General features: G+C 40.2%; 1 protein-coding gene across 4 annotated transcripts in view; it reads left to right on the top strand.

The window, feature by feature from the left end:
- The window catches only part of tnr (tenascin R (restrictin, janusin)), a 158,235-nt gene that overhangs the window by 27,909 nt on the left and 104,522 nt on the right, over window positions 1-25,804 (top strand). For all 4 annotated transcript variants that reach the window (XM_086203625.1, XM_086203624.1, XM_086203626.1 and 1 more), the window contains exon 2: window positions 21,921-21,974. The gene's annotated coding sequence lies outside the window, so the exon portion shown is untranslated. The remainder of the gene's footprint in view (window positions 1-21,920; window positions 21,975-25,804) is intronic.

The raw sequence follows: 25,804 nt of genomic DNA, 5'->3' as shown, positions 1-25,804 counted from the left end.
TTCAACTGCAGCCAAAAGCTGCCACTGTAATAAAGTTAGGCCTTGATCATGTCGTTGTGATTCACAAAGCACACAACAGAGAGATAGAGGCAAGTACACAGATGGGCAAACAACCCCATCTCTACTAACATACCCCCTTCACGCTATCCCTCCTCCTCCTCCTCTCACTATCCCTTTATTTTACTTGTACTTTTTTCTTGGTTTATCTCCCTGTTTGCGCTCTACTGTGGCTCTCCTTGTTTTCTCCATTTTGTCTCTGTGGACTATCTTGGGCTGCAGTAACAGAAGCAGGTTTTCAGCCACCCCCACTGGCTGACCACTCTGAGCCTCTGCGTCAAGTTCAAATGCACACACGCGCACACACACACACACACACACACACACACACACACACACACACACACACACACACACACACACACACACACACACACACACACACTCAGTATATAAACACACACCAGCACACATTCATCCTCTGACAGGTCACACTGACTGGCCCATGTGTCCAGATGGGGCTGCTCTATTACTCTGGATGGCTGGACTGCATTACACACTGGCACAGACACATACAGTAGACCACTGTAATTGCACGGACATGCACACATACACACACTTGCACATTTGGGCTTTTTTTTATTCAAGGCAGGTGTTTGGTAGTTATTTTAACTTGCAAAAACATGTTCAGAGTGTGTTTTGAAACTCAGGATGTGCTGCAAATGCTAAATAAAAGCATGCATATATTAGATTTTAAGGCTATCATTTATATGTGGGTCTTACTAGCTGTAGAAGCATCTAAATCCCACTCACAGAGACGAGCATCACTTTGACAAAGACCACGCACAGCTTCACTCTTAGAGATGTAGAACTCCAATTCAGTGAGCCGGCGAATTGTAAATTGCCTGATCGCGGCGAGGGCCTTGACAGCTAGTCGATATTTGAAATTTTTTATCGTAAACAATTCACCACATTAGAAAACTTTTGACCCCCAGGACAGGAGAGTTTGTTATTTTTGTGGCATTAAAAAAGGATTTTCTGTCTTGAAAATAAACAATGCCTGCTTTTTTACTGTCACATTATAAGGCATTTTGTAATGTTGCTGGGAAAGTGACTACACTGTCCGCATAAATATTTTTGTTTTTGAGTTATTAGGATTATTCAGGATTATAGGTTTAGGAATGACTTGATAAAAATGGACTAGTTTGCATTAGTGCTTTCTAAACGCATGATGTAAAGTTAATCAGTGGCTGGCATTTTGCTCAACTGCCTGGGACAATAACTCAAACTCACAAGCATTATGCTGTTTGTCAAGTCTTTGTGTTGAAATATCGTCCGAAGCTCCCGGAGAGCTACCTATATATCATCGGCCGGTGTTACACAACTGATTATGAATTCCTGTAATGCGTCAGATTGTGCATTAATGTAGTTTACCATGTTTGAGTTATGACTTTGCTATGAAGCTGTGCCATATTTCTGTTTTTTTGTGGAGGTGAAATAAATCTTTGGTGTTTGCTAAATAAACCTCTCCCTCTGTGCAACGTCCTCTTGAATAATGGGTACCATCACTTAAGAGCAGCAGTAAAACTAGTGAGCATAAAAAGCAGATTTAAATAGTTCACATTATTATTTTTATTATTAGTTGTTTTTCTGGGGCGGATCATTATTCTGGAGGTCAGAATAAACTGTCTCATTAATTTATACAACTGCAAAAGTAAATCGAAATACTTCATATGCAAATGATCAACAGCGATGTTTTAATGTTTAACCTTGTTAGTTAATTTTGAGATGGGAGATGCAAAATAAACAACCCTTAGGGTTTGAGTTGCATACATTATGAGATCATTTTTCAGTTTATTTTATGCACAATCCTGCATATTTAGGCCTGTGTTACAGCCAGCCAGAAAATCTATATATGTGTGTCTGAGTCACATATCTAATTAGGGGTCCTGTATTATGAGATTTGGAAGTTTTCTTTAAGGCCGCCCGGCATTGCCGTATCCTCATAATATTTCCCTTTATTGAGATAGTGAAGACGATTAAATTACAGAAGCGAAGACAATGTGTATTTATTTTAGCAGCAGGTGTAGAGGTCTAAGAAGTACAAACTGATGAAAATGGATGTTGTACCCTCAAAGAACTGTTTCTGTAAAGATGAAGCAAATATTTGAATGTCAGACCTCTGTAATCTGTATAAAAGTCAGTACTCTGAAAGGTGTGATCTGACTCTGAACTGCAGGCTAGAAGAGTAATAACTCCAGGCATATTTTTGAGGTTTGCAGAAAAATGATTATTACAATAGGCTTTTTTACAAAAATTGTTTTACAGACTCATCTTAATTATTCCTGGGATATTGCCATTTGTTACCAACATTTTTCCTCATACGCGCGTTGTTGGAGGATCTCTGAGAGGCCTGCCAGCAGCTTGTCTGTTCACACAGAACAGGCTGCAACAGGTGAAACAGGCGAAGAGAACCGTGCTTGAGGCTAAGGTACGGTTTAGCATGTTTTTGTTGACATTAGCACAATTACACCATTAAGAATAAATTCAGATGGTGTTCTTTCAACGCTGCATCCCACTGCTCCAGTTCTTTCAAATTTTGCCCAAATGTCCGCTGGGACTCGAGGATGAACTGAGGAGATCTCAGTGGTCAAAGAATAAAGGTCAAGATCACCCTCCCCTTCAATGAACACGATGCGTCAGGTATGTCTCGAGAAAATTCCCTCAAATCTTGTACAAACTTTCACTGGGACTGAAAAGAAATTGGCTGTTACCGCTGAAGGTCACTTTGACAGGCACGCATTGTTGAGGCATATAAATACAGTGCTTTATTTCTAGTTTTCTCCCACCCTGAGTTCTCATGATATATCTAAAGAGGTGCAACATTTCAACAATGTTGAAAAATCCGTTTTTTAAAATAATACTGCAAACTTTTGACAGGCGGTATGAATTACAAAAGAAATTGTATGTTATATCTTCCTAACTGCCACTTCGGTCTTGTGCAACAAAGTGAAAGACAGGAGATGAAAGATGTCTCATTTTACTCTGCCACCACAGATTTTTGATCAATCTCACTTCTACCTCAGTGGAATTCAAGCTGGAGTTATTTTTTTACTTTTCCTATACAAAAATGAAATACTAAAACCACATCCACTAAAATAATACTGCAGTGTTGATGGCTGTCTAAAGTTGCTGTGTAATCTTTTTTTTATTATTATTTTTTATCACTAAACTGTTATCCTTGTGTGGGTACAAACAAACAGACGCTAAATTCCCTTGTCTCTTAGCACCCCATGCTTGAAGTGATAAACCACTGATCCCTGTGCTGTTTCATCTCTCTATCAACATCATTTTAGAAGCGCTATGGACTAAATTAGTATTTACTCAGGATTTCCTTGTGTAGTCTTTTCGTACGGGCTTAAATCTCTCTCCTTCACAACCCCCAAACCCCACCCCTCCGCCCCCATCAGTCCCTCCTGACTATACATTTTCCTACATCCCTGTCTCTATCTGATTAATTACAAGGTCACTATAAACAAAAGGGAGCAGTTGTTCGCATGTTGTGCTATATAATTGGCCTAGGCGGCTATATTCATACTCCAGCCTTTCATTTATCACCACTCGACCCCCAGTCTGACTGGAGCCACTGCCAGCCGTGGTGAGGGCGATTCCAATTAATATAATGGACTTGTGGGTTGATGTTTTTCTTAGCACTCTCAATAGCGCAGTCATTTATATGCTAATTTGCCATTCTTCAGTGTTGCAGGCAGCTGGACATGACCCATAAATCCAAAGGTTGCCTCTGCAGGACATAACTCAGCGGGGACATGTTTTGTCCCAAATCACAACATCACCTAGGGTTTTGACATTGAAGATTCAGCAATTTGTGCCACGGTGGCTTTGCGGATAATGACCGGGTGCAGCATCAGTCGCCCGGGAATGCTTGTCCCCTTGACATCATTTAACAAATCTCCAAAATTATCATTGCGATATGATTCAATAGCTGTAGTATGTAGCAGTGGATCAAATGGGAACAGTGCAGTTGATTGATACATTTTATGCACAAAACTAGTGAAAGTAATCCCCCCAAACCACCATATTACCGCAATTATGGTGCTGAGTTGGATCTAATCGGGAATGTGAGGGAGTGTGTGTGAGGTGACTGAAAGCAAAGCATATGTGGCTTATAGCCTCACTGAAATTTGTTTGGAAATGATTTTTGAGTGTTAATTGAACTCCAAGGACTGATGTATAGATTTCAACCTCTTTTGATGTCATTGGTGACTTCATTGAAAATGTCTGTCTTTCCTTTAACAGTTTCATGCCAAACCTGAATATTTATTCTCGATGTGCTGTGACAACTCATAAAATTCCTCTATCCTTATTTCCTAATGGTGTAAAATAGATATAAATCCTTTACCCAAATACAAGAGTTTCCCATCAGTCAACAAACATAAATCACAAGAAGACAGGACAAGAAAAACTGTACTCTAATTCACCACACGACCAAAATAAAAAAAAAAATAAAATTAGAAGAATAAAACCGCATACCTCCATCACAACATACTGGAAAGATTAACAATAAAGCATTAGAAGAAAATTTTAAAAAAGCAAAAGGAAGCTGCTTACAGATTAATGTTCTTCAATGATATCATGATGAACAGAATAAATATTTAAAATTCTATGCTAATGTCTTGGCAGTTTAAAACAGTTTAATTTTGCTTCTGCTGTTTGCAAAATCCTCTCCCGCAATAAATTTTAAACATTCTTAAATTGTTGATATTCGAGGAAGAAGAACTTTAAATCTCGAACAAAAAGAACAAAAAAATTCAGATGAATATTTCAACTTTTTGTTACGGATAGATTTAAAGTTGACAGCCTATGTCACAACAAAGAAGACAGAAACAAGTTGATAACACCCTGAAAGATCAGTCTAACATGAGGAATTTGCCTTTTTACAAAGCGATCTCAAGTGTAATTTCTGTTTCCTATTGTGGGGACTTCATATGCGTTGTGTTGTATATTATTATAACCTCATGTAAAATAACAAAACATGCATTATAGATCTCAGAGGACTTGAAAATGAGGTCTTGTTCCTCCAGGACCATTGTTAATCTAGACTAAGGTCACCTCATTGGCCTGAGAACTTTTTGCTGTGTGTGTGTGTGTCTGTGTGTGTTGCTGTGTGTGCGTGTATTTGTGCAGCGTGTATGAACATGTTTGCATTGAGCTCCCTGCAGGATGTTTGTGCAAGGAAATAATGATTTACCCGTACTCTCTCAGGTATGGGTCCATGCAAGGTCAGAACCGTCCAGCCGTGACAGAGATCCATTGTTGTTAATAATAAGATCTCTGACCTTTGACGGGAGCAAGATGATTTATCACCTGGCATCAACTCAGTTTACGCTTCTGTATTTGTCAATTTGAGCCATTATTAGTTGACATTATTAGCTACACCTGTTTATAGTTTTGATTTGGTTCATTGGTAAAGTTAGAAGCCTTTTGACTGCTTCATTAATCTCCATTTAGAATAGATATTTTTTTCACTTTTCTACACTTGTATCAGAATTGCATTGACTGCTGAAATTCTGTTTTCTTTCACAGAGATTGGCTGCGCTGTCTTAGTGCGACTTGTCACAAAGCAAAACGCACCATCGTTAGCGGTTCGAGGGCCGCACTTACATACAGCTCTTTTTTTATATAGCTTTGTTTCCCACCTTCTACTCAATGCACTTTACAAAATTGCATCTCAATCTAACCCTATAGTGGTGGAGCGTCAATGCAAAGTATCTCCCTGTCCATTGAGTCCTGAGCAACAGAAGCTTTCGTTAATGTCATGAACGTTAGCAAGCTACTAATATGGCACTTGAAATCACAATGAGGCACTTGGAACCATAGCAAGATCTATTCATGGCTCTCATGTATCCACACACAGTGTCGGGCTTCATTTAACTTGTGGAAACATAATTGTCTAAAACGCACCTCCAGTGTGCTTTTCCCATTCGTCTTGTTGATGGTCATTCAAGCGCATTCTTGAACCTGTTGGTAGTAAATCCCACTACACAGCAGCCTTCTTGGTACTTTTAAAGTTGTCGGTGGCAGATAAAAATTAGAGTGAGCATCTGCATGTGAAGTAAGTGGAGCACTGAAGGGTTTCCTTCTTCAGTGTTGGGATGACTGTACTCTTCTTGTCTGTATAGACTTTCCTATTGTTCTTTAGGCAGTGGGTACATTTGGAATATTGCAAGGGAGGAAAGGAAACAGCCAGTGTGACTTGTTAGAGGAAAGATGGTAGATGACAGGCTCTGCAGCACCTCGCCTCCTCCACGTCATTAAGGTTAACAACGTCTTTTACCATTCTGTGCTGCTGCTGCATGGAACATCACTGTCAGTGTGTGTGTGTGTGAGTGAGAGAGAGAGTGTGTGTGTGTGTGTGTGTGTGTGAGTGAGAGAGAGAGAGAGAGAGAGAGAGTGTGTGTGTGTGTGTGTGTGTGTGTGTACGTGCGCGAGTCTGATAGGTGCTTGTGATGTGACTTGGTGTGTGTATTCCACCTGAAAGACTTGGTTCTACATCAAAGACCACATTTTTTATTAGTTTTTTAAAAAAGGAAACATGATTTTTTTTTGTTTAATTTACCGAGATTTTTTTTTTTTCTATGAAATGATACTGTTAAACTGAAAAAACGGTCAAGTACATATTTAAATCCAACCTTGAAAACCACAAGCAGAATCAACATTTTTCCACTCACACCTTCACTTACGAACTGAATTAAGTTCCTAATGACGATTTGGTGACAATCCTCTGAGATATTTGATAATTGTGTCCTCTATCTTTTCCATATTGTTTTTGTGGCATTTAAGTGTTTAGGGGAGGGAGTCGGGACCCGGGGTTGAGACCGTGATGATGTAAATGCCCCAGCCAGCCAGGAACTGAACCAGGGACTTGCTGTTGAACCCAAACTACTCAACAATGTTCCTGCCTGAATATTTTGATCAGCTTTGATAACATTCTCTCTGGTTGACGTCAACTACAAGTCCGAAGGATATCTTAAGAAAATGTTTTAATCTAATCTTTAGAGAATGTTTTGTTTATATTTCAAATTATAAACATACAAAAAAATGTTCTTTACACTCCAGATGAACACAAAACATCCCTTTGTGGCATTAAGTAACTTAATGACTGTTCAGCCGGAATGTTTTACATGATCTATTTAGTTGAGTGGTTCCTTTTTAAAGTTGCTTGTTCATCTGTTGGCAACGTCTAACTTGGCTTGTTTTTGTTGTTTGTCTTGCATTTCTTTCCCTTGCTATTGAATTTAGTGGAAGAAGGCTCTTTCACTGGGACTTTTCAATTTACACAACAGTGGTTCACTGCTAAAAGTTTGGAACCTTAAATCCCTTTAGCTTGACGAGATACATGTGCTGTTCGTTAATCCTTGCAAACACAGAAAGGAAATGGAGAAACGTGGATGAAATAATCAGAATAAAGGATTTAAGATTGGAAATTTTCCACTACATCAAGATTCGCTCTTCATGGCAGAGCAGAAGACACCGTGTTGTGTGGCTGTAACGCTCCTGTGTCATCTCTATTTAATGCTGAATAAAAGCAAGAGAGAAAAGATGGATGGAAAGACAGATTTTGATATGACACAGCTGGGACCTGCTCTCAATTTTACGATGCCAGAAATGGCCCATGTCCGAGCTGGCAGAACACAACCCAGAGGCCCCAGGCCCCCCATTAGTTTGAAGGGCAAGACATATCTCTGCTATACCGCTTGTCAATAAAGATAATGGCCTCTGGAGGGTTGGACATGACAATAGCTTAGTAAAAATACACTTCAGTTAAAGTTTACAGCTTTGTAGTAAATCGTACTCACTCAAATTAGATATGATTTGTCGTACGATAGAATATGATTTATGATAAATGTCCATCTTTCTGTGTGAGCGGTGATGCAATTCAGTTTCACAAAACCAGTTGAGAATCTTTTCAAGTTATTTATGAACTGTACAAAGTTAAGGGCTGGCTGCCTGCAAGGGAGACATGCAGTCTGACATCTTATGCTAAAGGAAAATGTTGAAAATCGAAAATCACATAAGGAGGTAGAAAATCTCACGTTCCACTGCTCAGGTTGTTTGATGATCGAATCCAGTCCCCCCATCAAAGTACAGCCATTTGGCAGTCTTCTAGGAGATGGCCAATCAGGGGACAGAGGGCTGTTAGGAGGCGGGCCTTAAGGACTCAGCAGCTAAAAAAACGGTATAAGATTGAGGATGACATGAGGGACTGCATGAAAGGTCAGAATAAGATGAAAAAAGTTTTACGTTTTCTTAACTGCATATCATGCAAAATTGATTATGCTGGAAATCAACATAATATGCCCTCTTTTATTTTTGGTGTTCAAAATACTTATCTACACAGTCTTTACACTCCTCCTTTGATATGCTTGAGCAAGACCTTTTCCCTGTAACCTTGACATTTCCTCACATGTCAAACGGTGCTGCGTGATCGTGGCGTGCTTGGCAGGAAACTTGGACTAATCTGATGAGGTTAAATATTGATAAAGATTTTTCACTTGTTATAGTGAAGGTCAGATCAGCCTAAAATCAATGTTATGTTAATATTAAATCGAGATGGAGCTGCAAGAGTACATCTGTGGTGCGACACAGTACATTAGTCCCATGTATTTGCACCTGCATACACCATTGACATGTTCTGTGGAATCGTTCCGTGTGGAATATTCAGTAGAGTCCTTTTCTTTGCATAGAGAATTTAAAATGTTCAGCTGTGAGTTCTGCGAGTTGACTTTGAATTAAAAAGTCTTGGTGACCCTCCGATGAGGAAAGTCTAGCTGGTGCCCCTGAGTCCCTCCAGCTGAGGCTGGCAGGTCAGGATGTTCAGAGTGAGCTAGATGAATGGGGCAGCAGCGCTCTGATCGATTATGAACTCGACCGCCAAAGGAGGCAAAGAAAGTGAGGACGTAAGCATTGACCTAAGGCGAAATACAAACGTGTCTTCATTCAAGGGCTTGTAGCACTCCCCCACCCTCAACTCCTCCTTCAATAATGCTGGCTGCCATTTCCTCATCTTCATCTCTGCTGTTTTTTTAGCTCTTTAATCTGCCATCTGTCTCTTCCTCCCCTTTCATGCGTGCCACCCTCCTCTGCATCGTTCTCTTTTCATCCCTTCTCCTCATCGTCCCTCCTCACTTTTTCCCCAAACCTTCACCACCTCTTGGTCTGTTTCGTTATTCCTCCACCACTAATCTAGCTCCTTTTTCTACCGTTTCTTCTTGTACATAATAAGAATATAAAGATTTTTTTCTTTTTGATCTCTTACCTACCCACACATCACTGCTTACACACACCTTTTCTCCCTCTCCCTCTCCCTCTCCCTCTCCCTCTTGCGCTCTCACACACACATACACACACACACACACACACACACACACACACACACGGACACGAATGTTGAATTAATTCCTCCACATTTCGCTCTCTGCCAGTGGTCCTTTATCTCCAGGGGTTATAGAAAGGTGACTGCATGGCTCCCCATTATTAAAAACTCATCATCTGAGATGACACTGTCTACTGTTATTGACTTTCTCTTTTTTTCCTGACCACAAAGAATGTGTCCATAAAATCCAATTGGCAAATGACTATTCAACCATGATTTCATTAAAGCTGAATTTAACACTTATATAGACATTCTGAATACAGAATAATAGAGACAGAATACAGTTACACGAAGAATAATATCAATCATTTTCTTTTTGAGAAGTTTTACTTTGTGTTTTGAAATTCAAAAAGAGACCACAGCAGGTAGAAATAAGTTGAAGGTTTCCCGAACTTCTGCGAGAGAGGGAGATGGGGAGAGAGATAGAAAGAGAGGGAGAGTAGAGCGAGGAAGACATGTCAGTCCATTTGCTCGTGAACAGAAGCAACCCTAAAGGTCACATCAATAAGTCTCCTGTTTCTCCAGCTGGCCATTAATCATTCGGTCGTACGTTTGTCATCATAGGGGGCTAATGAGATCTACATAGATCATTTCTTCGTCTGGCTAGAGGACAACCCTGCTGTTGGAAAAAAAACAAAAACAAAAACATTCTCATTGATCTTGTGTTGCTCTCAGAGGATCCACGCGTGGCCAGAGTCAGCAGTGTAACCTATTGTCTCTGCAGGGATGCTAGAGCCAGACACGTGCTTGATACGATGCAGCTTGTGGAATTATGCGGAGTGAAGTATGGCTGTATTGGGACGATTTTGCGGCCTGAATGTCCTTGTACCCAAAGGAAAAAAGAAAAGCAGCCAGATATTTGTATGGGCAATATGTGCCTGTATTGCTCATAAAATTGATTGGCTGTTTTTTTGTCCTATTTAGGCCTGGTATTAAAATGTGTTTGGGGTGATTGGACAGTGCTTGACTACATGAAACTACAGCAGTAAATGAACCTAACTGAGGATGGATAGTGATCACATCAGCCTCAGGAGGTGGGCAGGGATGTATTTTCACCACGGCTTCGTCGGTCCACACACTGTACACCATACAGGTAGGGCAGAATGTTATGCGGAACCTGGCTCTTGAGCACTTATTAATCATCCTGTCAATCAATAAATCATTGCCTCGGATCAATTAATCATCAAGCTGTTGTAAATTCAATGACCTATACATCTGGGACTCAGTCAGCGATGAGTCAGAGGTTATAGAAAGGAATGTTAACATCTCCAATCAAATGCCTGATAAATTTCTGATAAATTGCCTGCACAGCAGTGAAAATGTAAACAACAAAGCCTGTCAATGTTGCTTTTATGTTTAATGTTTAAAAGAAATGATCCAAGTTCACATCCTCTTGACTTTTTAATTGTTTTTAAGCATAATTTCTAAATATATTGTATTGAGTGTAAGGCCAGTGATGATATTAGGTGTGTAATGCATGTTTTTGGTCTTGTCTGCTTGTCTGTCAGCAGCATTATGCAAATTGTGCAGGGGTCTAGTATGGGTCAAGAATCCATTAAAAAATCTTGGAGCAGATCAGTCATAGCGCCTCCTGGTTGCAACAGGAAATAATTTTCTTGTATTCGTTAATGTACTCCTCCACGTGCAATGACTGGATCCATCTTGAATTTTGGTCAGAAACACATTAAGAACCTGTTGATGGGTCACTGTAAAGACTGCATTGCATCAGTGTGACGTACAGCATCACATACGTTCTCTAGCGCCACCTTGGGGACACAGAAAGTGAAATTTGTACCACAGTGTATGTATCACTCTACTTCTTGGTGCAAAATCCAAATATTATTACTTTTCACCTTCCTGTCACTCTACAGTAAAGCCACACATTTCTTGCACAGGGGCATGAGGTTCCGCATCACTGCTTGCAGAGTTAAGTGCGCTTGAAGCCTCCTCTAATTAGTTAAAATATGCAATAATGATCAAAATACATTGATCGGGAATGTTGCCACACTTCTGGTCACCACTCGTGAATGCACGAAACTTCTGAGTTCACTTCAAATGAAAGTGAAGAAATCAGCGGTGCTATTGTATTGGTCACAGAAACAATAGAAACAAGTGATTTGCTGAAATTCTACAAGGCAGCAGTTCCAGCGAGTCACTACTGCCTCAGCACTCATACCAGGCTCAGTGGGACTGCCTCCATCAGTGTGTGCACACAGGCCTGCAAATATGTGTTTCCTATGTCAGACAGATAAATATGTCATTTATTATGCATTTCAATTAAATCCAATACCCAGCTGCTGTCAGTAAGATTACCAAACTGTCACACTCAACTGCCAGCGCCGACAAAAGTGTCAAAATACAAATAATGCTGCACACAAAACATTTGCATCACCATTCTTTGTTAACAAGTGTGTGTGTGTGTGTGTGTGTGTGTGTGTGTGTACATGCCTCACTGCACCAATTTGGGCATACACCCGGAATATTCTTCCACATTTTAATGTATTCAGTTAATGTACATTATAATCACTAATATGGCATCGACATATTCAAACTCAATAATTACAGCAGATATAAGCAGTTCAGTTTATGAAGGCATTTCCGATGTTTCATTCCAGCACTCCCCTCTGTCCCCCCCCCCCCCTTTATAAAATCCATTGTTGTCGTGGCCTGATCTTTTCTTTTATATTGGAAAATCAATCTCATTATGTGAGTCATAAGAGATCCTCTTTGTGCAGGAGATGAATCAAATAGTTTTGAGTAGTCTCTTTGGTGGCCATCCCCTCATAATAAATAGCAGAATGTCCCCCCTTAAATGCAAACCCCATAGGACTTCGGTGGATGCTTATGATGTGTATATACTGTTCTGTTATTTTTCGTGTTTTTGACCTATAAAACCTATGTAGATTGTTATTGGAATATCTTTCACTCTCATTAATATCCATAGGGCTTAATTATAAAAAAAAAATGTTTCAACAACATTTGTTTAAAGGGTGCAAAACATTCTTTTTAGTTGGAATACTAGAATGCAAAATGTACGACATGTTGTTACATACACAACACAATTTGAGTAGAGGTGGATATATAGTCCAAAGATTCACTTGAATGGACCAAAGCAAGATATAAGATGTTGATAGAGCAGATGGTAGACACATTGTGAGTCAGTTGAATCGTATATTTGTCCTAAGCTAAGCTAACAGTCTCTTGATTCAAGTGTTAATCAGACATGAAAGTGGTAATAGTTTCCCACTAAGTTCCCAAAATGCCGAGCAATTCCTTGAAGCAACCTAGAGACTTTGTCTTATCGTCATGCAGGATTCTTCATTTCATTTGCAGAGTATTAGATGTTAATTATACCAGTTATCTATGTTTGATTTTTGTCTTTGGTTCTTGATTCAAATCAAATCTGATCAGAATACAACAATCCTCATTCCCTCCAACTTTTAAAGGCATGGAAATATGCTATTATGTCTTTTCATGTTTTTCTCCAGTAAGGCAAAGAGATAATTATATTTATATATATATATATATTTTTTTTAAGGAAAGTAGCATTTCTTTGATGATAACATTTTTTTTTTTTACAATGGCTAAATGGCAGCTCAAAAATAATATAATTATTCAGTTGCAGGGTACATCCGATTTCTGAGAGCAGAGATGGACACAAAGAGCTTGGAAAGTACAACAGGGTCTTTTTGGAGACCAGAAGCAGTAATGGACACTGACATCTATTTATAGCAGAAAGAGCTAAAGATGCTGAATAGAAAGTTGAACAAAAAGGGAGAGAGAGTAGCCACTGGCGATGTTTTTATAATGCTTCCCTACAGTGCAGGACAGATAATCCAGTGCACAGTAAGTTTGGGTTGGGGAGAAAAAACAAAAACATCCTGAGAAAGTCTTTGAATTTTAAATTCTATTTGGTTTTATACACTTAGACCTCAATTATGAGATTGCAAAAGAAACAGAGCTTTGATTGCTTTTGTGACTGTTTGAATGGCGTTTTGTTTGCCAGGCATTTTTAAGCATGAGACATATTTGCAAACTGGCAGATGCTTTTGGATCAGCTGAAGAGGTTTGCAGCCCTCGGGGAGGGGAATGATTGGGTCGAAACACTGGCTCGGAGATTTCGGGATCCTCTCAGGGAGACCCACATCTCTTGTGCTTGCCTGCTTAGGATGCTGACCGACACTTCATTGTCAACCTTTGTATTCTGCAATGTTCTATCCATACAAATGATCTGATTTGTAGTAGTTTTCCTAAATGGAGAGAAAACACTCTGAAGAGACTTGCTCACTTTTTGTGTGTTATGTTGAAGTGTGTATTCTAATCACTATTCTGACCACAACACTTTATACAGCTGGGAGGAAAACATGTTTTAGAAATTCATCTTCCTCAGCTCTCTGGGCACTGCCATAAAGCCACAATATGATTTATACCTCCTTCTTTAGACATACCCAAGAATTATGTCCCATTTGAAGAAATCCCTGAAGGCACTAATTCATATTCTTTATATGATTGGACTATCAATACTGAGGGTAAGTGAAGGTCGCTCTGACAGTTTTACGGGTTGGCAGGTTTGCCTGCTTTAGTGCCAATGCTTCACAAAGCACTATAATTCTGTTTTTCCAACATTGCTGATTGCATTGTATTGTGACCGACAGCCAGTTGAGATGAAAGCGTATACAATCAAAGCTGCATTTGACTGAGTGTAACCTCTGCTCACATGTACCTGGGTCTAATAGCCGCTCTTCTCAAGTGGTATTTATTGGAGATGTAAGTGGCGGGAGAAAAGAAAAAAAAAAAAAAGAAGAAGCTTTTTCGTCATCCGAATGTAGATGTCCTCGCTGACCTTTTTGTCACTGATCATGCATCAATAAGCTCTGTGAGCATTGATTTATTCAGGCACTGGCTTCAAAATTGATTATACTGTTAGCTGGGAGATGTTTTAATGTCAAAAACAATAGCAATAAATAGAGCTAAAGCAACAGATTCACATCTATAATTAATTTCAAACATCCTGATTCATAACTTGAAAAGAAAAGCAGAAAAAAATGTCTGGTCCTGGCTATGTGGAGTAATAGATGAATATTTAATAACATTTCACACCTGCGTTTGATATTAATGAACTCTCAGGGTAGGCCTACGCCGCTTGCTTGCTAAGTTGACATATCTGCCGGCCCACCTGTTATGAATATTTATAAAACATGAGTGGACAAAATTTAAAGAGGCATATTTTGGGTTTTTGGTGTCTGGTGCACTCTCTTGTGTTCCTCGATTGGTAGTCAGGGACTGTCGCTGTCCGTGGTGCTGAACTAGTGATCCCGTTATTCTCGAGGGCGGTGGATTCTCACACTGTTTCCCTCTGTTCCCATCCTTTGGTCCCTGTTTTCGGTCCTGGAACACTTAACATGGAGAGCTACTTAGAGTGGCATGATGAAACAAATAATGTGATTGCTATTGTGAGGGATTGAATAGCTCATTCAATCACCATGTGACCCACCACCTTTTACTGAACTAAAAACAGGAAGGAATTAGACTTAAGTGAAAGAGAATGTCTTATGTAAAAGTCTGAAAAGTGATTATATGCTCTGCTGTCATATCCCTACCCCTATTGAGACTGTATTTTTACTGCCTCTCTTTCTCTCCCATTGAATAGAAAGCCTCTGCCTCGAAGGTTATGGGTATCTTAAGTATGAGTGTGCAGGCGAAACAATTGCAGCCTGTCCACTGCATAATAGACGGGCGGAAATATAAGCCATCCATGAAATCAGTGGTCCACTGCTTGGTTGAGGGCTGAATCCCTCAAACACTTGCAGGTGGGTGCCATAAAGGATGTTTATTAGGCTGACAAGTCGACACTGCAATTCCTTGTCATGCTCTGATAATAGGGGCCAGGCGCGGACCAGTGGCAGCCTTGCTTCAGCTGGTTAGGAGACAGACAAGCCTTTCAAGGGTACAGATAAGAAATGAGAAAAAATAAGGGGAGGAGTTATTGTAGCTTGTGTGTTTTACCCAACCATCCATCCATTTTCTATACCGCTCGGGCGAGAGGCGGGGTTCACCCTGGACGGATCGCCAGTCCTTCACATGGCCATCAGGAGCAATTAGGGGCTCAGTATCTTGCTCAAGGATGCTTGGACATGGTCACCGGGGGAAGTGAGGATCAAACCAGAGACCCTTCGGTTGCTAGACGGCCACTCTACCTCCGAGCTGCGCTGTCCCCTAGTGTTTTTTATGTGTGGGAGAAAGGGGAGGAGAGAAAAAAGGAAAGGAGTGGTATTGATGGTGACATGATTGACATGACAAATCCACACTGACATATTTAAAAGCAATGGAACATTTTTGTAAGGTCTTCATCACCAGTTTATAACAGGTGTATGGCATGAAAAGAACTCGCTGGCTCCCTCATTCATTCTTATGCAAAGTTGCACACCAGGGCGCACAAGATATAAGACACTCTTTCCCAAGCTAGGAGCTAAGCTGGGTGACTTCCTGCTGGCTCCCTACACACATGAAAGACAGGCAGTCCAGGTTCACTGATAAATTTCTTCAGAATGTTAAATCTGCTGATAATATAAAGACTATTTTTGACGATGGTCTTCATATTGATTTTTTTTTGTGATTATTGTTTATGGGGAAAAAAAAACCTGCAGGGTGGTGTGACGTGTAAACCTGTCTGTCCCCACCGCAGCACTCTTCCTTTGTTTAGGTTTTAATTACTTTTCTTCCTTTTATTGTAGGGATAGTTCTGCATACAGTTAACAAACGAATTTCATCGTAAGCGCGTCATTTAGAAACACTGTAACTTCACCTCCCTTCTCTTCTCTTCTCTTCTCTTCTCTTCTCTTCTCTTCTCTTCTCTTTTCTATTGTCCTCCCTCCTTTAATGAGCAGTTTGAGATTCACTGTGAGCCCCTTAACAGATGCAAGCTATAAATCAGCTAATCAATGGCACCAAAGTTAGTCCCTGAACAATATTGTAGGAAAACGGCTTGAATGAGCCTCATTGATCCAGCTGCACAAATTGTTGTTTCTCCAAGAAAGCTTGACCTTGAAAGACAACCAGGGGTAGAAATTAGCACCAGCTACTGCCCAAATGCGGCTGATTTTGTGAGGCGTAGTGAGTGAATTTGTTCAACCTACCAGCCTCAAGGGTGCATGTAAATACAAGGAGCACAAACAAATAATGCAATTGAGAAAGAGTGTGACATTTCCACTATGCAATTATGTCGGCAACTTGGACATACAAAAACAGATCATAGTGAGAATATGGACCATTATTGTCATGGTTCTCCTGCCTGTGTCACAACATGTTGTGTGAGAGAACCTCTCCGTGAGAATAACCGTGCGAGTCACGGCCTTGGGCGACGGCATTTTTTCACGAGGGGCCATGTCGTGAGGAGGATTTTCCACTTGTGGGTCCTGTTCACAGGCATACTTGATTCTGCTTGACTAATAATATTCCTGGGAGAGCCAGAGGAGGGCAGATATGCTGCAGCTTTACGATGACTTTAGCATCTGAAAGAGTAAATGGAACATTCATACGTGGCAGTCAATATTGGTATTATAGATGATGTGGTAGAGCTGGGTTTTGTGTTCACTTTTCATGCTTTATGTACAGACTCGGGAAGGACTCGGTGATACTCAGGGGAACAAACTGTGATTTACACACACACACACACACACACACACACACACACACACACACACACACACACATATAGAATGAATCAAAAGAAACGAGCCTTTTTGTACATCAGTGGTTGTTGCTTATCTCCATTGTAAAGCACTCAGAACACAGGGATGAATCCACCTTGATTTCTGTGCACTGCTTGAATATTGCGGTGTTTCTTTCACATTCAGTTACACTCAGGTGAATCAAACACTTGGCTGTTTAAAAGATTTCATTTTAGATTTTAGAATCCACCAGCCAGAGTGGTAGGTGGACAAAAATTGTCCAAACACTGAAAACAAGGGTGTATTTCACTGCTCTACAGCTAAGAAATAACGATAATACAAAAGTATAGAGAGTAAAAAACAGTAGGTGTATTTCCCACTCATTGATTTTTGTTGCATATTTAATGTTTTAGAGGAATTTTATTCATTTCCCATCTGTGGAACAAGGTCAAAGCACGAGGTTGACAGGGTCAGATGAGATGTGGCTCACTTTTTGCTAACTCATCATATAATAGAGCAACCCACCTCCATTTTTTTGCCACCGGGTCAGTCCTTTAGAGTCAGGAGGTTCAAGGCGCCATTATACCATCAGGCGTAAGTGGACAGAAGGAGAGAAAGCGCCACAAAAGAAGCTATTTTAATTAAATGTGGCAGATTTACTCGCCTAGCTGGCTTTAAAGCTTTGGCGGCCCAGGACGATAGGGGCCAAAGTGGCGGTCATAAAAATGACGCATGGAAGGCAGGGGTGGAAAAGAGCCCCCTGAGGTGGCGGGAGGGGGAATTGAGGTGGGCATTCGGAGGCTGTCCTGTAATGAGGACAAATAGCTGTGTAGTGTGTCGCCTGACAGAAGGTCTGGAGCTGCTCAGGGAAATATGCATAGTGCAATACTTTCAGCTCTGGTGACATTTTAGCTGCACTATGTCATCTTAGAGAGAAAAAATAAGGGGGGGGGCAGAGGGAGGAAAGGGATATTTATAATCAGATCCTAAAACAGGTGAAAATCCAGAACCAGAAAACCTTGCTGTGTAAATGTTTCTACTTTCATATTTTATCAACTTTCAAAGATTTAAAGTGGATGATGTGCTGCATAATCAGCAACTAATCGTCTAACAAGCCCCACTGTATTATATAATAAGTTGTAACACCGTGCTACACACGGTGAGCTGCTTACACTGGCTCAATCAGTGTTGGGTTAATTACTGACACAAATAATACAATTTTCATTATTTGCCATCTCATTGAAAAGCTGAATCATTTGTGGGCGATCAGGGTCACGGCAGTCATGAATCCACCCACCAGAGAAAGCGAAACCCTCCAACAGATCGCTAATAAACTGAAAGTGTGAGGAGGATTAGCTGAGAGGATGATGACCAATTATGCCAGAATGGATCAAGTGTGATTTTTTTTTTTTTTTAGATGATTGGAAAGAGGGTTGGATATCGAGGTGAGTTAAAAATGACCAGTCACCAAAAGTTTAAACAACATTTTTTTTTAAATATCTGCATGATTTTCTGCTTTCGATTGCTGTTTTTTTTTGTTTTTTGTTTTTTTTCTCGTGCCTTGTGTTGTGTGGGTGCTGAAGTGGAACTACTGTATGTGGCAAAATAGTAAATTATTAAATTGATGCTGTTATATCCAAACATGATAATGAATATTGTAGGTAAAAAATGTTGGCCATTAGTCTGTGGCGTAACCTTTAGCAAGAGCGAACAGGACTTTGTATTACTACGACATCTGGACTTGAATAGATATTAAGACCTCTTGCAGTAAAGAAATACAAGTACATTTGCATAGCACACAGTAAAGCTGTCTCTATTTTTGCTGTGATTGCTTCTTTTCATCACAAATTGTGTCATGACAAACTGAATCTAGTGAGGTTGGTCAAAATGGCGTTGCCATACATACAGTAGTTGTCCAAGATGGCAGACACAGACCTCCTTCCTCAAAGAAGAGTCAAAGTGAAGCTGTTAGAGATGCGAGTCTGGACGAGATGCAAACTAAGTAGCGACATCCCTCTTTTGTTATGCTATCGGTGTCATGCCTGTTTGTCATTGTCTCATTAGTTTTGTTGCATTTTAGTTGTGTTGTTTGCGTCAGGTTTGTCAGTCTGTCTTAGAGTCAAGTCTGGTGAGTTCAAATGCTGATTTTTTTTCGTTTTGTATTTGTTCTGCTTATGCTGCATTACCAACTTCGCATAGTTACATAGCACAGGATAACAAAGTCATCTTTGACTTTCTCATTAGTACACTGGAATGAGTTGTGATATTTTGGGAGGACTCAAACATTTCAGTAAGTGATAAGAAATAAGTCAGAAATTAGTTTCTTTTAAATCTTGATGCTGACTGTTGTCAATATATTTCATTAGCTTCCTGTTATCTCTTCTGTGTGTGGTGTAGCAACTAAAAAGGGATGTGTGACTTGAACTGTGTGTGTTTGTGTCAGATTTTGGCAGCAGTCTAACACACTGAGTGTGTGCATGTGTAAACTATGCAGCAGCTGTTGGCTACTTTTCTGCCAGATTTTAATGATGTTGATGAGCCAGAAGAGGATTGTCTTCTGGGTGCAGGTGTGTCGCTTTGGCACTCTTCTGTTATTCCGAATGTGAATGAACATTCACTATTTGTTTGTTTTTCACTCCTGGTCTTGTATCACCTCCTACACTTGCTATTTTCCTCACTTGCTCAGTTCTTCTCTCCCTCGGATTGCATGACGTGATGAATTGAAACTTGTGAGAATAATACAACTCTGCCACCACTACACGCTACAACCTTAAAACAGCCAGCTTAAGTTGTGCATTCTAGAATTTTGAGCCAACTTTTATCACCCCCCCATATAGTTAATCTGAGACACACACACACACACACACACACACACACACACACACACACACACACACACACACCCCCCTCACTCTCTCCCTTTCCCATAGGGCTGCTGTGGCACAGGAGGTATTGCAGGTCATTCACTAATCTCTGGGTTGGCAGTTTGATCTCCTGCTCCTCCTGTCCATGTGTTGAAGTGTCCTTGAGAAAGACACTGAACTGTGAGCTGCTCCTGATGTGCAGGCCAGTGCCTTGCATTGCAGCTCTGCCTGCATGTGAGCGAGTACCGCAAAGTCCTTTGAGAAATGTCGAGGTAGAAAAGTGCCCTAGTGAATGCATTCCAGTTAGCGTCTTCTTGTCACAGACTTGTTGTATGTCAGCTCTGTCAGATATAATCCGCTCCCTCTCTCCCTCTCTGACTCTCTTTTTATAATGGAATTAATAATTTCTAATCGCATCTGTAAATTCCTTCATTTATATCCCTGACACATTTTATTGGCTCATCTTAATCTTTTTTTAGTTAAACAAAACAACACGGAGACGAAGACATTCACTCACAGATTTGCTAGGCAAAGTTCCATGTGGGCTGCAACAGAAAAATAGATGTCAGTCACTGTATTCCGACAAGTATAAATAAAGACTTTTACACCTTCATCAAAACAACGAATGTGCACACACACAAAAAAGAAAAATACGCACAATGAATCCGTATAAAGGATGCTGTCATCTGTGGAGAATTTTTGCCCTTCAAAATGCTCTTTCTCACTTAATTTCTTTTGATTAACCCTCTATCGAGTACTTATCCTCTTTTCCCAACTGAAGCATTTCATTTTAAGAATATTCCACCACTCCTCTGTTCTCTGTGTGAAATGTTTCTAGATTTGTTTTCTCTCTTTAGCATATTTCTGTCGGACTGTTTGCTCATCTGTGTGCTTTTCGGTAAAAATATTCCTTTTATAGAAATCAGATTGAACAAATTCCATCCACGCTGCTTTTTGATAGCCTTCGTTTTCTCATATGAAACCTGCAAATTATAATGTAAATATATCCAATTCATTTATTTTCTCTTAAAAGAGACAGTGTTGGTGTCGAAGTAAGCTGAAAAACACACATCATCTTGACCCAGATGTCAGTTCTTAGCTTATTTTAATTACTTCTACCGAGGAGTTTATGTTTTTAACTCTGTCTGTCTGTTGATTTGTTTGTTTTTCTGTTGTGCAGTATTACACAAAATATAGTAGGGTCGATTGTCATGAAACGTGGTGGAGGTGATGGCACATCGTTTGAGGAAGAACTCAGTAGATTTTGGAGTAGAACTGTAAATATAATGATTCCTCTTGTACTTTTTAGGTGCAGCTTATTTTTGTGTCTTTTCACCGCTGTTTCATTTATCTATTTATTTTTACAGTTTGTATGGGATGAGATGTGAAGTTCGGTCTCAGTTCTGTCCTTGGTATTACACAAAAGCAAATGCATAAGTAGAAGATTACATTTTCTGCTGGTCCTGAGCTAAATGTAAGGCAGGTATTGTCTGCTTTTACTATTTTTTTCAGGCCATGGAGCAAAAGAAGGTCATATATGGCTTTTGCTGTTTATTTTTCCCAGCCGTAGGCAGTTATTGAGTCGATATACCGGTACTTGGCTTGAGTTGTGGTTTGCTTGTTTTACAGTGAAAACTATCACCTGGTCCAAATATTGTGCTGTAATATTGGTGTGTGTGTGTGTGTGGATGAATAATATGGGGTGGTTCAAAGATACAACAAAGTACACTGAAAGAGATGAATTATGTAGTATCTTTGTCTATTTCTTGTCCACAACCAAATGTGTGGTTTTCTTTAACCTAACACTTTGGGAATCTTCTCTTCAGTTTCTCTGTCCTCCTCAACTCTAACTCATAAATTAAAAAAAAGCCAACGCTGTGACTAAAGACTTCACATTACTAAAACATCTTCCATTTCTCTCTTTTCTGTTGACAGCTGAAACCCAGCAGAGCAACATCAAAAGGATCAACTCCGCTTGGTGCTCTCAAGGTGAGTTTCAGTGTCAGATGCATGCTACATCAACGCTCCCTGTATCAGTTGCTCTGTGTGTTGTGGGGCCAAAAATCACATTTTGGTGGCATGAAGCAAGCCCCCGTAGTGTCATTTACAGTTGTGGGAAGACTCGGTCTCTGGGTGTCGTCCTTGGGTCTGGCCAACTTTTGATTCTTTACTTTTTTGTGTTAGTTCTGGCTTCATTGCACTAGAGCTCTGTGTAACATTCTGTCAACAGTCCTATTTAAATAGCCCATTAGTTTTATCTTCTTTTCCTGCTTCACATATTTACACATTTACAGGGATTTTAAACCCAGGAATACTAAAAGAAAAGACAGCCAAATGACCCCTCTCTCACTGAAAGTAGATCACAAATTGCTTTTTTTTTTGTTTTGCCTTTTTTCTTCTGATGCGTCATGTTGGATGTCAGGAATGCGCTCGATAACAGGATGAGCTCTGTTTGTTATTTCATATCTTTTGCTCTGATCTGGTTTTCAAACTTTCACGTGAACTATGTTAGCATGCTACTTAAACACAGGCAGGTTGAACTTAAGGCACAGATGACACAAAACTGCCAAAGTTACGGGCAGATGGGGGAGTCCCGGCAGCTTGTCGTATGAAGGTCAGAGGGGTCACCTGGGTGTTGTCTTCACATTGTTGCCAATTGGAGCCAGTAAATACCTGTGTCTACTGCAGTCCATTTGATGATGAACGCCAGATATTTGTAGGTGTTTGTGTTTAGGCTTTACAGAACTGATACAAGGTTGTTATGGTAATCATTATGGTAATCATTATGTTATAATAGGAAGAGATCTGATCCTCTGGTAAACAGAAAAAAGTGCTCGAGGGTTATGATAAAGTTAGGCTCTATAATCAGAACCTGTGTATGAAGTGGCTGGTGTCTTGGTACAGTCTGTCAGCCCACATACCTGCAATGCTGTAGCGAATGGAGATCCGAATAAATTAAACTAAACTTGCCTACATCTCATTTAAAGTAGATTAAACTGGAGCTCATGCCAGGTTTCTCACAGTTGCTGTCTGATTTCTTATCACAGCTTGAGTTTTCAGTGTGAAACCCAGTTAGACACAAAGTCCATTTGTTATGCGTCAGTGTCCTTAGATACACTCTTAAGTTTCATTATCATTAGAGCAGCAGCTACTCAGATCACTGTGCTACATATCTCAACCATCATGAGAAACCATTACTCTCCATGCAATAGCTTTACCGTGTATTTGAGTCCAATGAAGCAGTGGATTAACTTTAAACCTCTTCAGCACTGCAAAAATAATTTCTGTCTAATTTGTCTGTCACTCTCCCCTTCTCTGTTCTGCTTGGCACTTTAATATATTTTAGTCTTGAATTTGAAATTTTCATTACTTTCAGAGTTCTGCCGCTCTTCTACATCTGCTGCGGTGCAGTCGTTCTGGTTACAGTGAATCCAAGCATGTGTGCCATTGCTCTCTTCTGCTTCTTAAATCGAAGCAAAAACGCACAGCCTTGTCATTAGCTGCAGAAATGGCCCAAACCGTGTTTAAAGTGATGTTCCTACTCTGCTCAGTTTGTCGTGCAGCACACTTTTTCTATTCAGTAGATTCAAGTGTGTCTGTGTCTTTTGTCTGCTGTACGACTATACAGGAGGTGCAACGAATACTTAAGTAGACACATTTTGCTGCTAGTAGTCTTTCAGGCCCCGGTGCTCCTATAAATACTGTGGATTCAACCTCCACCCAGTTGTTCCCTCTGTTTCCTCTTTATTTCTCTCTTTTCATGCCCTGTCTTCCTGATATGGCCTCGCTCAGGTTTGCTGCATTGATCATTCCTGCTCGCTTTGTTGCGTGAAGACCAAAACAGCGTCTAGTTGGTTAGCCAGCACCTGGACCTCATCCTCCCATATACCGCTCCAGTATTGCTCGGCCTCTGCTCTTTGTGACTCTGCTGCTGGGGGTCCATTTTGAATGGTTCTTAAAGAAACAGGTCATTTACTCTTCAACCACGTGCCTCTCTAGTGTGTCTCTTTGCATCTGGCTGCCAGAATTGTGTGCTTTTATTTTGCAGTTTCCATGGCCTCACTTGCTGACATTTTAATGTTTTCCTCAACCAGGAAAGCTCTTTCACCACTCCTTTCTGCCACTCTGTTACCTGGCTAACCTTCAGAAGGCCATTGGTCTTGGGGTCACATATTTGTCCTGTGTTTATATTAAAGCATGTACAGAAACCACACTCTTCACTTTCAGAAACCTGGACGTGCTCTTGCTTCTGTTTTGAGATACACAATGATGCGAGCAGGAGGACTCTAAAAGAAACTGGGGTAGATCTTATCCCACTTCCAGAATTATGCTGGGTACCTGCACAGGCACTCCTTCAGCTAAGCGACGTGTAACAGAAACACACAAAAAAAATGGCTGTAATGTGATCGTCTCACTCCTGGAACGACAAAGTCTTTCGGGTTTTGAAAGTATTTTGAGCTACTCAAATGATTGGAACGGACTTCAAGGAGGAGAGTTAGATTATAATACAGAATTGAGGAGAGACCGATACTTATTCTATCTGCTTTCGTTTGTTAATTGCCTGCATGGATTCGTCTGAACAGTCAGTTTCACCTCTGCTGTCGCACACGAATGGCTTGTAGTGAATGAAAAAACACTGTGTCACTGTTTTAGCATCAACTTTTCGTTACCCCAGTTGATCCTTTTAAATTCCTTGTTTATCATTGTTGGTTTTTTTAACCTCAGGCAATTTATTACTTACCTCTTCAACGGTTAAGATTTAAACTTCATTCATTTCATTCAAAACTGACGAAATAAAAGAAACATTTTGTCAAACACCTCAGACCAAGCCAACATTCTTCACAACAATATAGGTCTATTAATAGGTCTGCGTTGACAAATTTTACTCATTTCAGTCATTGTGAAAATTACTGACAATAATTCAGGCTAACTGAAAAGCTGCAAGTTTTTAAACTTGCGTCACATGCGACTTTTTTTTAACCATGCAAAATGTATATATATATAAATATGTGGTGTTTCACATATAGCCTGTCTGTAATTTATAAGGATCTGTACACTAATTGATGTGCTTTCAGCAACAATATGTTATATTCTTTAAATTTTTTTTAAATGAATTTCACTTAATCAAAACTGTTGTCAGCCTGCAGTGGAAAGCCCTTAGTTAGGGACTCTCAGTGGTGGGCAGAGAGGAGGGGAGGGGCGGCGCTGCATGTTTGCCCCTCTAATTACTTCTCATAGGAACCCAGCCATTGATTGGTGCAAATGTCTATTGATTTTGAGCTCGGCTCTACACTATTTGATGTTTGTTCTAAATGCCATGGAATAAATGACGTCTGTGTGACGGGCAAGTGTGTGTCATCAGTACATCTTTTTTGTGTTTGCAGCTGAAACCAGTGTGTGGGGTTTTAAGTGAGCATATGTTAGATGAGATTGGGTTTCAGTAGCTGATGAATTGAAAAGCTGCTGGACTCCCTTTTGGCTGGGCAGCCTAATCGAGAAACATCGATCTGACCTGGGGAAACGGTGAGATAACCAAAGGATATTGGCAAACTGTTTGTTCTGATTGGATAAAAACACAAGACTTTTCTCCCTGTGGTCCAAACCAATCACTATGTCAAAAGGTCAAAGAGAGTGCCACCTGTAATCAGCTCATCTCTTTCATTATATTTGGTACCAAAATGTTGGTTTGCGCCACTATTCGATTGTACAGACTGTAATTATTTGTGAATGTCTGCCTAAAAACTTCCCGATATGTTGTTTGACAAATCTTCAGTGAGCCAAAATAAAAAAAAACAAAAAAACAAAACTTCAAGTCATAA

This window comes from Aulostomus chinensis, chromosome 5 (genome assembly GCF_037954235.1).
Source record: "Aulostomus chinensis isolate RoL2024-O1b breed Wild chromosome 5, RoL_Achi_v1.0, whole genome shotgun sequence".
Lineage (NCBI taxonomy): Eukaryota > Metazoa > Chordata > Actinopteri > Syngnathiformes > Aulostomidae > Aulostomus > Aulostomus chinensis.
Note: the sequence above shows the minus strand (reverse complement) of the source record. Positions and strands in the feature narration are given on the sequence as shown.